The sequence below is a fragment of the Octodon degus genome, unplaced genomic scaffold, assembly GCF_000260255.1.
Source record: "Octodon degus isolate 3935 unplaced genomic scaffold, OctDeg1.0 scaffold00062, whole genome shotgun sequence".
Classification (NCBI taxonomy): Eukaryota; Metazoa; Chordata; class Mammalia; order Rodentia; family Octodontidae; genus Octodon; species Octodon degus.
The window spans coordinates 5,791,508-5,805,028 of NW_004524638.1; the positions used below are offsets into that span (position 1 = coordinate 5,791,508).

The following is a 13,521-nucleotide window of genomic DNA, read 5'->3' on the forward strand; positions in this document are numbered from 1 at the left end:
TCCTCCCCTCCTCCTCTCCCTCTTCCTCCCCTCCTCCTCTTCCTCCTACTCCTCTCCTCCTCTTCCTTTTCTTCTTCATCATCATCTTCTTCTTCTGGTCCTCTGTATGTATGTCTCTTTGAGTGTCTATGTGTCTTTGTCTCAGTGTCTGCATCTATATCTCTATCTGTCTCATTCACTCCCTTTCCTTTCTTCTTGCCCTCCCTCCTTCCTTCTTTCCTCTTTCCTTCCTCCTATCTCTAACCCTGAACATGTGGCAGGCACTGGGCAGAGAAGAAACATCTAAAGTTCAATAAAACACAAGGCCTTACCCACCAGGATGTTATAAATCCATAGAAAAGACAAAAAGGGAAACAAATAATAGCCCGGAATGAAGAGAGTGCTGCAGTGCACTTAATCCGAATACTCGGGAGAGGCACCAAAGTGGCAAGACCTTTTGAAAGTTATCAGAACTTTGCAACAAGGAGGGCATCGGAGTTGCGGCTGCAGAGTGCAGAGCTCCCTCTAGCTAGTGCGTGTGCTCCAGCACGGATCGCATGATGACTGCCCGACGCTGAGTGTCGTAGACGCCTGCAATCACACGCGTTCAGAGAGGACATCGTATGACAGGTCAATGATATCTCAATAATGCTGCTAAAAACATGGAGGCAAGAATTAGAGCTTCGTTGAGAAAAATCTTTTCGCTAATCTGATTTTCCAAGATGACTTTACGCATGCACATGCTCACGTTTGTACCTGTTTGATTACATCAACATAATCTCTAAAAAAGTTATCGTTTTAGATCCAAATTTCCTTTACAGTAAGATCCAGAGGGTCAGGTACACTTCAGAAAGATCATAATTCAGAAATGCATCATGAAAAAAGTTATGTATGTTTTATTCCCATTTCCAGTTGTGATGGTGCGTGTCTGCAATCTCAACACTCAGGAGGGTGAGGCAAAAGGCTGAGGCCAGCCTGAGATACACAGTGAGTTAAAGGTCAGTCTGAACTACATAGCAAGACCCTGCCTCCAAAATCAAACAAAAAAACAAAAATACACACACACACACACCCACACACACCCACACACCAGCATATCATTATACAATATAAGTATTTATGAAATGCCTATTCATGCAGATGGTGCTACATTCATATAGCTGGGTTTGTTTATCTTTCTCATAGATAATGAGAAACCCAGGGTAGGACACACGGCTCCTGCTCTCCCCATGCCCTGCTTCTGCATGCTACAGAGAGGAATCAGTGGATGCTGTGAGCAAGACTTGGAACTCACTTGGCTGCTTTTGATGTTGTTGAAGGATACAGGTCACTAAGACAGAAGAAAAATGAAAGCCTTGTGCACTTCATCTGTATCCAGCAGGGCAGATATGATTGCGTGGCAACCACAGGCACATCCATGAGCCTTCCCCACTCAGGCCAAGACCTTGCCTACCAGGGACACTGTAGATCACTGAGGTCTACCCAGCATCTGGAAGACACTTGAACTGGGAAGAGTCCAACCACTGTGACTATTGCCTAGGGAACCCAAGGCCACAGTTAACCGATGTAAGTGCAAGTGGATGGCCCAGTAGGTGGGGGAATGGGCTTCTTGACATCCAGTCCCTTTTCTTCCCTGTCCACCCATATCTCAACAACTAGTCCTGAAGCCCCAAGTACAGTTTTTGTATCTCTACGAGACTCCCTGTTTAAAGAGCCACATGAACAATTGCTCCAAACTCGGCGCGTGGATGGATAGAGATAAATCAAAGTCTTCCCATCGATACTCAAACTTCCAGCATCTTTCTCTCATTACTGCAGCTGCTACCCTCAGCCTTTTGCTGCTAGTCAACATCTCCATCTCAAAGCCACTGCTTTTCTGTGCCACTGAGCAGAATCGATGTCATTGATCCCAGTGAACAATGGAAGCTTTGCCCTCAGAGACAAACTCATTTTTCTCTCTCCCTACGACTCATACTTTATTTTCCAGTTCATGTGACTTACTCACTTCACATTGACTGTGTGCTCTAGGAGACAGGAGGAGGCAGTGGCGGGGTGGCATCACTGTGGGACTTTTACACAGGACTTTCATGCGTGCCCCAGAGCTGAGATCCTCCAACGTAGGAATTGACATCTGACATTGTTCTTCAAGGTCTCCCAGGACTAAAAGAAGTATGATGTATCTTTTGCAGTAATCACTGAATTACAATTATTTAATTTGATTTTTGAAACTGCCTTGTTTTATTAGACTATGCCTGGATGCTCAATATTGTGTCCCCTTTGTTCATGACAATATCAAGCACAACCTCAGGAGCTGTTTACTATATGTCTGAGGGCAAGTAAAAATCTTTACAAAGACAATATATCTTATATATTCAAAATCAAATATTCCTTAAACATTCCATATTATATACTCATTTATCCTGATGTTATAGAACATATATATTATATATATAATTATTATAGTATAATATATTAATATGTATTTGCTCACACATATTATATATATATATATATATATATATATATATATATATATATATATATGTAAAGATACAGAGGAAAAGATAAACTTTTTTTAATTGCGATATTTTGAATTAGACCAACTTGAACTTGAGACTATTATTTCCTAGTTGTGTACTTGGTAAGTTAGTTCCTCTGCCTACAGTTCAATTTTTCCTTTCATAAAATGGAGACAACATTCACAAGGAGTCTACGTTTTATCTTGTGTTGAGACTCCGCGGCGGTGCTAAGAAAAGGAAGAGAAGTCTCACACCACTCCCAAGAAGAATAAGCACAAGGGAAAGAAGGTGAAGTCGGCTGCCCTAAAATACTACAAGGTGGATGAAAATGGCAAAAGTAGTCATCTTCATTAAGAGCGCCCTTCGGATGGGTGTGGTGTGGGACTTTTATGGCCAGCCACCTTGACAGACATTGTTGTGGCAAGTGTTGTCTGACTTACTGCTTCAACAAACCAGAAGACAAGTAATCACGAGTTAGTAAAAAACTTCAGCTACAAAAAAACTCCTGTAACTTAAAAAATTAAGATCATTTCTGTAAAATACCTAATGTATTTCTTGTGCACAGAAAGGTAATGAATGCAAAAATCTGACTTTAAAACTTTCATATTATTTTTACTGTTCTACAAGAGAAATGGAAAGCACATACCAATTTGGAAGAAAAAAAAAAAGAATGTATCAGTCCAGAGTTACTACTCCTTAGTTTTAGAAGCTCAGGTTTGATAAATTGGGCCCTCTGACCATAGATCCATGAAACAGCCTGTGTATGGCTGCATGAAAATATGAAAGACCTACCTCAAGGAGCAAAGGCCACAGTGCCCATGGGGAACAGCAGAGTGGGCAGCTTGCTACATCTTCTGGTACGAGTGCACTGCCCCTTCAGGGGACCCGTCACATTTCATGAGCCCCTGGTAAGTGCCCGACACTGTGGGCAGCTAGAGAAAGAAATGCAAATTCTTTATCACATTGTGTTGGAGCAGCAATCTCTGCACCTGGATGTTTTCCCAGCTAAAGTCTAAGGCCTCCATGACTGCTAATCAGGTCTTAGGCATCTCTAAATTTCTAGAATGAACATAGTGAAATGTGTGGCATATGAGGTGCTAACTAAATATCTGATGATTAAATCAATGAAAGCCTATCTATAATAACTCCATAAGTCATGGTTGCAAACAGTGTTCTTTTAGGTATACAATGGTAGCTTTTGAAAAGGAACAAAGCTCTTTATTCTATATGGTACTTTGTCTCACATTTGTGTAATCCAAATATAACAGAGATCCCACCTTGGGCAGAGATGCTCAAGGCTAAATTCATCCACTCTCAGGAACAGCTGCTGGAAACGCCATGTGAGCATCGTTGCCCACACGCATGAAAGCACACACGTGTGTGCTTACCCCCCAGAGGAGTAAGCACCCCTCTAGATACCCATTCCAAGACTAGCAAGAGACATCTAACTTCCCAGACAGGCACGGGTTTCAAAGTGTTCTGACCTGGTTCCAGGAATCATAAATTTACATAAGTTATCAAAATCATGAATATCTGAGAAATATTCCAGAAATGATTTCTATATTTAAAATAATGCACAGATTGATAGCATCCACCATGCCACAAGAGGCGAATGCGTGGATTCCCTTCATCCAGCATTCAGCCAACAAGACTAAACGTACACAGATTTCCCATCCCTGTCTCTTGACATTGTCTCCATTCTATCTACCAAATCTATATACTGAGTATCTCTATTTTTTAAGTTTCCAGATAACTCTTGGTCCAGGAATGAAGAGCAGTATTTTGAGTCATCTCTCTGACCTCTCTATTGCTAATATTCAGTGAATCATTAATATTAATATGAATAATATTAACCCACTGCATAAACTTCCAAAGATTTTCTCAAGACTCAAGTGTGAATCCAAGCAGCCCAGACATCAAGCAGCCTCCAGCCTCTCAGTTTCTCCAATACCTAGAAGTTAATCCAATCAATCACTCAGAGATATTAATTTAGATGTAGAAGACCTTCTCCTCTGGTCTCCCAGTTCTTTCCTCGTTGGAATCCCAAGGCCCACTTCATCTCTGCTCCATGACCTCCTTTGCAATGATCCTGGATTCAGGAAATAAGGTTGCAACTTTCTCTTGTGGGAATCAGTGAGCACTTGGGCTAAGTACAACTTATAGGATCAAGCCAATCTCTCTATCATTTTCCTTCATTTCCAATGCCAATATACAAATACTTGCTCAGGAAACCATTGTAATAGTGTATAACAGCATCATCATTTGATAAATATGTGTGTAGCTATTTACCTAAGACTCCTACAGTAGATTATAAGCATTGTAATGACAGAGACCTCGACAGACTTGTTCATGCCTGTCACTGCAACACAAAACAGAGCCTGGAATGCAGAGGTACTTGGTGTCCATTCACCCCACGTTGCATGGGCTGGGCCTTGATGCTCTGGAGAAGGGATGGTGGTCTCCCACCCTCGGGAAGATGCTCCTGCAGAATCACTTAGTACATATTTATTGCTTATGTCCAACATGGGAATTCTGAGTTCCCTGGCCTTGGTTCTGAGAGGATGAAGCAGTCATAAGATGCATCAGGGCAAGGGAGAGGCAGATTGAGAAGCTGCAAATAGTGCTGGCTTGACCTGTTTAAGTCAGGAATCAGCAAACATGGGCCGTCTGCCCTGGTGGAGCGGAAAGAGTGAGGAGCGTCGTGGTGCCTCTGTGCAAGGCTGCTCTCTGCTCCTCTGCAGAAATGGCGAGGGCCCTGCAGACAGGAGGGGCAGCGACGCACAGCAAACTGGAAGACCTGGGCATCCGGGAAAGTCTGCGCACTGAGGACTAGAGAGAGGGCAGTGCAGGGAAGAGATACAATTAAAGAGCCTTAAAAGATAAAAAGAAAGCAAGTTCATGAGTGTTTAACCCGTCAACTAGGGCGCATTTTTATTTACTACCTGCTCACAACACACGCCATCTCCAATGAGGAGAAGCATTGCTTCTAAGTCCTCACCTAATACTTGAGCAATACAGGGAGAAGAAACCAAGGGGGAAAATTATATATATTTCATACAGTCAAGAAGCTAAAGATAATCTGTAACACTCCAGTCTGATTCGAAGTCATAAATAGAGCTGGAATGGATTTTGCAGAGGATGCTGCTTCAGATGCCTGCTTCCACCTAGGTGAAGTGCACGTTTCCCACGCTCTAGGTTCCGTGAGCCAGTACGAGGCCTGGCCAGGCCCTGGCCTGTGAGAAGGGACTTAACAAAGCGTGCCCTTAGCTTTAGAACAAGTGTGTTCTCCTCTACACAATTGTTGCAGAAATCTGCTCACTACTGAACATTCAAGATCTGGAGCTTCCAGAACTGTCAGTTTACTTCAAAACAAAGTGAGAGTGATTTTTAGTGTCGAATCCTACTCAAACTCCTTTAACCGCTTACCAGTGCTATTATTTACATACAGGATAATCAAAACACTGCACATTTTCTCATTAACTTTTTATAAAATGATATAATGGGAAATATTAAAATGACAATTTTATCAAATGTATTCAGTAATTTTTCTGTCTATGGTGTATCTTAAAGCGTTCGCTGCATAGCACAGCGTTACACTCTGCACAAGAGTATCTGGGGCCTCTTTCTAAACTTTTTGCATTATTGTCTTTCTTTGAATACACACTTTACACTGTCATTTGGCCTTTCCTTTTCTTCAATGGATGGTATAATTTGAATAAAATATCTGCCCACTGAAAGGAATGCTGAAGACATAGATGAGGGACATCCTGGCTGGCATTTCACTATCCCACATTTTTCAATTAGTGGGTCTGTTAGACTTAATCTAAGGTGTAAATGACTTTTTGAACCTCCCCAATTTTGAATAAATAACAATTGAGCTCCATATTTTTAGTCCAGAAGGTGCATAAATATTTTACAATAATATGTTTCTCCTCACTTTTTGGTTACAGGATCACTGGTAGGATGTTGGTGAACATGTGCTGCTTGGCCCAGAGGGTCCTGTGCTCCAGGTGGGAGGCAGCCTCACCTTCCTTAGATTCAAAGGGAAGAAACCACCCCTGCTGGGCCCTGAGGACAGGCTTCCAGCTCCACGCCCTGAGGAGAGGCTTCCACCTCCATGCCCTACCTCCAGGTAGGGGTGCCAGGGAGGAGCTGATGTCTGCAGGAGCGAAGGCCCAGAAGGCAGAACACAGGAACAAGAGAACAGCTTCCCAGGAGGCTCTGCACAGGAGCTAATGTGGGCTCAGAATAAAGCAAAGGCAGTGGTGTGGATGGTGTCTAGTTGTCCCCTCAAAGCTTCATGCAATCATGGGGCAGCTTCTAGAGTTTGTGATTAATTCATGATCCAGTGCGGGGATTATGGGTGTGAGTGCTGCTGGGATTATGTGTGTGAGTACTCCACCCAGCCTGGGGCAGTAGCCCGAATGCAACATAAGGGAGACGCCCCTTGTCAATGCCAAGCATAAAATTACTCATCATTTACCACTATTAGAATCTTTCAGCTTTGTTTCTTCTTTCAAATTCTATCATTTTTGTATGAGGAATAGGTGACAACAAGAAGACGTCTTTTTCGCGTTCCATCTCATAACTGTTCAGTTTCAGTGTTCCAAATGTGTCCGTTCTGTATTATAAAAGCATAGCGCTGAATTCTGGAGAAATGCAAAAAATATATCTAATGTACTTATGATAAGAATTCTTACAGCTTATAGGACAAAACTATAGGGCTTTTTCACAAATAGCCACAAATTAGTAAAAGGAAACACCTGAATTTATTATTAGATTTCACTAGAATCAAACATCAGAAGTAAACACAAAGTTCTAAATTTAAAAGTGGGCAAAAATAGTAGATATAACAAGCGAACAGGCGCGGGGCTATAGCTCCTACAAACAGGAATCAACTGACTGAATTAACAGGTGCCGAGCCACACCCAGGAGAGTCGGTGGCACGCATGCGCGCGTACACACACACACACACACACACACACACACACACACACACACGCTGCCCGAGGGACGCTGGGGCGCACTGTGAAGTAGTTCAACCCGCTAACTCCCAGGAGCAGCACGGCTACCGTTCAGGGTTTCTCCCCTCCTACGGCAAGACGTCCTCGCACGGGTGCGCCGCATCACGTAGCCCCTGCAGATTCCGCCTGACTCCCCACACTGACTCACTCTCACAGCTCTTTGCAGGGTCCAGAGGCAAAGTACAATTCCAGAAGCAAAACCTTCGGGTCTCGGCAGCTCTGCCACGTACTTGGGTGAGTTAATTAACCTCTCTGAGACTGAACTTTAAGGATGGTGTCTAAATGGAAATAATTACAGTCACGTTAAAATAAAAGATGAGTTAAATGCCTCCTGAGAAGAGAGCGCACAAACTGGCACAGATAATAGATGTCTGTTTTTCTGTCAACAGTGCTTTTACTTTTAAAGAAAACTAAGAATCCAAAGCAAAGATTAAGAGGTAAAACACCTTCTTCCTCCTAAGGCAACTGTAGTAAGCCCCCAATTCTCCAACCGCCACAACCAGCTAAGTAGGTCAGAGCAGGGAGTCAACCTGAAGGCTCAGTTGTTACCAGCTCCACAGGGCTGGGGGAGCTCCGCAATCCACTAGGTTCTCACAGATTCCCAGGGGGCAGACAGGAATGAATCTGGATCCAGACACTCCCCTTAGAGTGCCCATTCAGGGAGGGAAAGGGCAAAGATACACAGGTTTGCATGGCCCAGAGGGTCCTGTGCTCCAGGTGGGAGGTAGCGTCACCTTCCTTAGATTCAAAGGGGAGAAACCACCTCTGCTGGGCCCTGAGGACAGGCTTCCAGTGCTGCACCCTGACAAGACTGGAAGGGTCCAAGTAGGGGTGCCAGGGAGGAGCTGATGTCTGCAGGAGCGAAGGCCCAGAAGGCAGAACACGGGAAGGAACAAGAGAACAGCTTCCCAGGAGGCTCTGCACAGGAGCTAATGTGGGCTCAGAATAAAGCAAAGGCAGTGGTGTGGGTTGTGTCTAGTTGTCCCCCCAAAGCTTCGTGCAGTCATGGGGCAGCTTCTAGAGTTGTGATTAATTCATGGTCCAGTGCTGGGACTATGGGTGTGAGTGCTGCTGGGATTATGTGTGTGAGTACTCCACCCAGCCTGGGGCAGTAGCCCGAATGCAACATAAGGGAGACAGACTTGCTCTCCGTTGCCATTGTTGCCTCTGCTCCTCCCCTTTGCTCTTGTTTTGAGCAAATGAATGGCTGCCCTCTGCCTTGTGTTACTCTGCCTTGGAGCCAGATAAGTATGGACTGAAACTTCGACAAACTGTGAACTAAATAAAGCTTTCCTTCATTAACTCTGGGCCTCAGGTACTTGGTCCCAACAACAAGAGAAAAGTAACCACGACAGGAAGCTTGCGAAAAAAGAAGTGAGCCTGGCTGGTTTACCATTCACTCACTCATACATGCCATTTTATTTTATTTTTATCTTATAAACAAAAAGGAGATGCTAGAAGCTTTGCCGTGGGGTACGCTATGAGCAGCTCTGCAGAGAACAGAGTTCTTGCTGGGTGCCAGGAGGGAAAAAGAAAATGAAGACAGCATGGAGCTCATAAGCTGCAGTTGTTTACTCCTTTGCTTGAACTGGGAGCGTAGGGTCTGGCACTTGGAAGGTGTACTAGAGGTTGCCAGTTGTAACTTGTGCCCAGCACAGAAATGACCAGGGTGACGTGCTTCCCCTGATCAGCTCCCTGACAGAAGGGCTACAGGTACAGGGTGTGCTCTGCACTGAGGGACAGCTCAGCTCTGCAGATCCAAGAGGTAGAGCGGCTCGAGCAAAGCACCCAACCTTTGTGTGCTGAGACCTGAGCTCAAAGCTGCCTCTGCCCTTACAAGCAAAGTCCCCGGGGGCAGGCTGTTCTGCACAGCTCGGAAGCTGTATGTGTGAAACAGGAATAAGTGTTCCAGTGTAAATGGGAAGGGTTCTAGGATATCATGTCTGCATCTTGTGCTATGAATAACCACTGCGAAGGCAACAATATGCAGTGTATTAATTATTGAAACTGTCCTAATTGGTTTTGTCTCATTGCTATTTATTTCTCAATAAAATTAATTTTAATAAATAAATAAATAGGAAGGGTGCTTACAGATCCATCCTGCATGGCTAGATCCAGATCCCTACACAGCCAGTCAGCAGCAGAGGCCTGCTCTGAGGAAGCAGGTCAGAGGGGCTGCCTTCCATGGCTGACCCTTTCGCGGGTGCTCTCCCTTGCCCTCTGCTTCCTGACAGCAGGGAGCACGCAGCTTTCCCCCACCAGGCCCTCCTGCCAGAACACTGCTACCTGGGTGCCAGCCAGCTGGGACCTGGAACCTCTAAAACCATGAGTCAAAATAAATTCCCCTCCTCTGAGTCTTGTATATTAAGTATTTCATCCCAACAATGGAAAGCGCTGAGGGACAGCTGAGCATAATCTTTCATGGGTAGGGACATAGTGCATACGGTGGGATCCCTACCAAGGCTGAGCGTGATAGATGCACATGCTGCACCTTGATCTGAGCCCAAATCTTCCTGCTGTCTCCACTCACTCATGGGACGTGATTTTACCTTGCAGAAGCAGCAGAACACATTTGCTTCCGAACTGACAAGCTAATGGAAGAAGACAACAACTATGTTTCCAAGGTCTTTTCTGCCGTACACATCATTCTTGCATAACAGTTTCCAAGGCACTTTTTTTTCTTGCAATTCTTTTTTTTTTTTTTTTTTTTTGTATTTACAGGGTGTTCAGGGTCTCACTACTAGATCAGATTTATAGTGATCTGCCTGCTTACAGCTTCCCAAGAGCTGGGATTAGAGGCTGACACCACCACGCCCAGTCTCAATTGCCATCTCAGAGTGCCCTGGGGGCAGGGCCAGCACAGCAGGCTGGGTGATCAGAACCCTGGCCCCTGTGCCTGCTTGCAGGCACTTTAATCCACTGAGCTATATTTGGCCAGTCCTGCAATTCTAATATGCACATTGTTGTGGTCAAGGTATAAATTCAATACAGGACACGTAACTTACAGGATGACTTTACAATAGTTACCCAAAAATGCAGAGAGTGTAAGCAATCTGTCCTTGCACTAGAAACACACAGATTCCAGCTGAGGGCTTTATGCATCCATTGGAAGGCCAGCAGGCCCTGGCAATATCCTCTATGAGTTCAGCTGGAGGTCTAGAGCCCATGACCATGTCTCATACAAGTCTGTATCAAAGATCTCCACTAGGAAAGCCCAAAGGTCAGTGGTAGGAGCTAAAAAGTCTATGCTTGCAGGATGAAGGATCCGTGTCAGCAGGCTGAGGGGTCTGCCCTGGAGCCAGGCAGTGATGCTCGAGGTGAGGACCAGAGCTCCCCTGGAGAGAGCCGCAGCCATCCTCAGTGACAGCGAAGATGAGGACAGCTGAGTTAATATCGGGAAAAGCAGCATGACACGCTTCTCCAGGAGAATGAGCGGCACACCGTCTTCCCTTCCTGTTCTGCTTCTTTGCTGTTAGCAGCAAGCCTCAGATAGGCCATCTTCGCCCAGAAGCAAAGACTCAGTGCAGCAGGGTGTTGCAAGTTGGCCATTAGTTAAGTCACCACATGCATCATCATGATGGCTGAATTCTTGGTATTTTATACGAAACTATTTCTACAAGGGGTTGAGGGTATGACTTTCTTGAAAACAATCTCCATACTCTCACTCTTTCATGAGGGAGAGAACAAACATCAGACTCTGGAGAGGCTGCTGACCCTGTTTCTATTCCCTCTAGGCCCTGGTCTGACAACTTCCTAAATGCAGTTTTAAGACAAACACTACAGGGGAAAAAAACTTGAGAACCCCTGGTGTAAGACACATGGATCAGTGTTCATCTGACTACCCAAAATAACCAAGACTAACAAGACTAAAATAACCCCGACACTTCATATTAAAGAGGCACGGGCAGACTCCTGCTAAGACCATGCACAAGACAGTGCTGTCATTTTCAGTACAATTACCCTGGCCTTGGGGATCCAAATGCAGACCCAGAGAGGGGGAAAGAAAAGCCTGCGGGAAGAATCCTCATGTCCTTCCCATTAGTGAAGAGAACAACTGATTCTTTTACCTTAGCAATTTGGGGTTTCTTTTCCAGCTGACCCAGATCCACAGCAGATATGTCTAGCATGGTATGTTGACCATTTTCTGTGGATTGTGATCCCTTAGAACACCTCAAGGGCAACAAGGTCATTAACAGCACTGCTGAAGGACTCTCCACGAAGGCTGATGGACAAGACCACAGGAATAGAGTTGCCTCTCTGCTTCTGTCAGCTGTGCATGTTCAGATTCAACCAGCTGCAGACTGAAAAAATTACATGCTCCAGTACATATAAACCTTTATCTTCTCATAATTTTCTGGATAGTGCAATAAACAAGTATTTATGCAGCACTTGCATCCTATTAGACACCATGGGTGATACGGAGATGCTCCAAAGTTGATGGAAGGATGCGCTCGGGTTATATGCAAGTACAGCGCCACTTTCTATGAGGGTCTCGAGCTGTGGCTCCATCTTAGAACCAGTCTGTCCTCTGTCCTGAGACCTGCCTACATACTGCAAGTGGGAGGAAGGATTATTCAAATGTGGATTTTGTGCTTCAAATCTAATGTCAGGGAAGAGTCCACAGGGGAAAAAACACAGAAGCAGGTGAAAGTACCAAGGTTTATTACCAGTGCCAGGAGTGGGTAGGATGCTGTAAGGGAGGCCCTCGGAGCTCTAATGCGTGGTGTTAAAGCTACAATTTTAGAAAGATTTCACCAGGCTGAAAAGTAAAAAATGAGAATTTGGGGTCAACAGAATAACATGGCCAAGGTCCAAGGAGCGTCCAGACCTTGCAGGGAGCATGAAATCCAGTTAGTGGAGTGGTACAGCAAGGTCCAAGGACTGAGGCAGAGGAGAGAAGGCGGAGGGGAAGGGAAAGGCAAAACAACTGAGACGCTATCGCAACATCTCTGTATATTCTCCACAAGGAATATATTCATTATGGATTGCAAACATGTTTCAAATACTGAAACTTTTAAAAAGCAAAACCAGGGGCCAGGGAGATGGCTCAGCAGAATAAGCGCTTCCCTGGCAAGCTCAAGGGCCTGAGTTCAATCTGTGGTTCCACCAAAAATAAATAAATAAATAAATAAAAAATAAAAAGCAAAACTCATTAGTAATATGGATTCCCCCCCAAAATACTCTTTGGACCATTGAAATGACTTGGTCTAGAGTATAGTGAGAATCCTAAGGCAGTAGTGCACAGAATAAAATGGAAGAGAAGGACCAGAGACAGGAAGATTGAGGAGAAGACCGAGGCCCAGGCCCAGAGATGTGATGCAATGCCCTGTTGCATCAGTGGCTAAGGGAAACAAGACAAGGGATTGAGACAAGTGCTGGCCAGGGGGCTCATGAAGGCGCGTCATAGTTCTTTCTGCATAGCGGCACCGCATCATGACCGTGGGCACAGCAGCCAAGGGCAGGTCCTGCTGTCTCCGAAGTACGAACACAGTGGAACCGCCCTGGGGATGACAGGCCACGCTTCTGCACATATGTACACTGTGCAGAGGTACCAGCGCAAAACAAAACCCTTTATTTCATTAAGTATTTATCGAGTAGGTAACACTGCATTCTCCTCTATTGTCAGGTACATACTATGCCCATTAGATATGCAATCTCATTTTAACTGGCTTTATTTTTTTAAAATTAGAATATATTTTAAAAATAGGCGTAAAGAATTATATAATTCTTATGTTTACACATAAGTCCAGAAATCTAACCATATACAACCTTGAAGCAGGACAGTCCCACAACATCCCTTTTCCTGTCTCCTGCCTTCATTCACCACCCCCTTCTTTTTGAACAACCATCTACCCGAGAGACAGCACAGCAGCAACTGGCATGTCATGACAAGCAGCCCGTATTCAAAAGACCAGAATGACAGGCACTCCAAGCATGAACCTACTATCACAAATTGCCATCTTCAGTGCAGTTTCTTAGTTCACAGGTGTCAGTATATA

At 44.7% G+C, this 13,521-nt stretch overlaps 1 long non-coding RNA gene across 1 annotated transcript in view; it reads right to left on the reverse strand.

Annotated features, from left to right (window-relative positions):
- The window catches only part of LOC111817579, a 47,834-nt gene that overhangs the window by 22,035 nt on the left and 12,278 nt on the right, over positions 1 to 13,521 (reverse strand). The window contains exon 2 of the long non-coding RNA XR_002821740.1: positions 3,291 to 3,430. This is a non-coding gene — a long non-coding RNA (uncharacterized LOC111817579). The remainder of the gene's footprint in view (positions 1 to 3,290; positions 3,431 to 13,521) is intronic.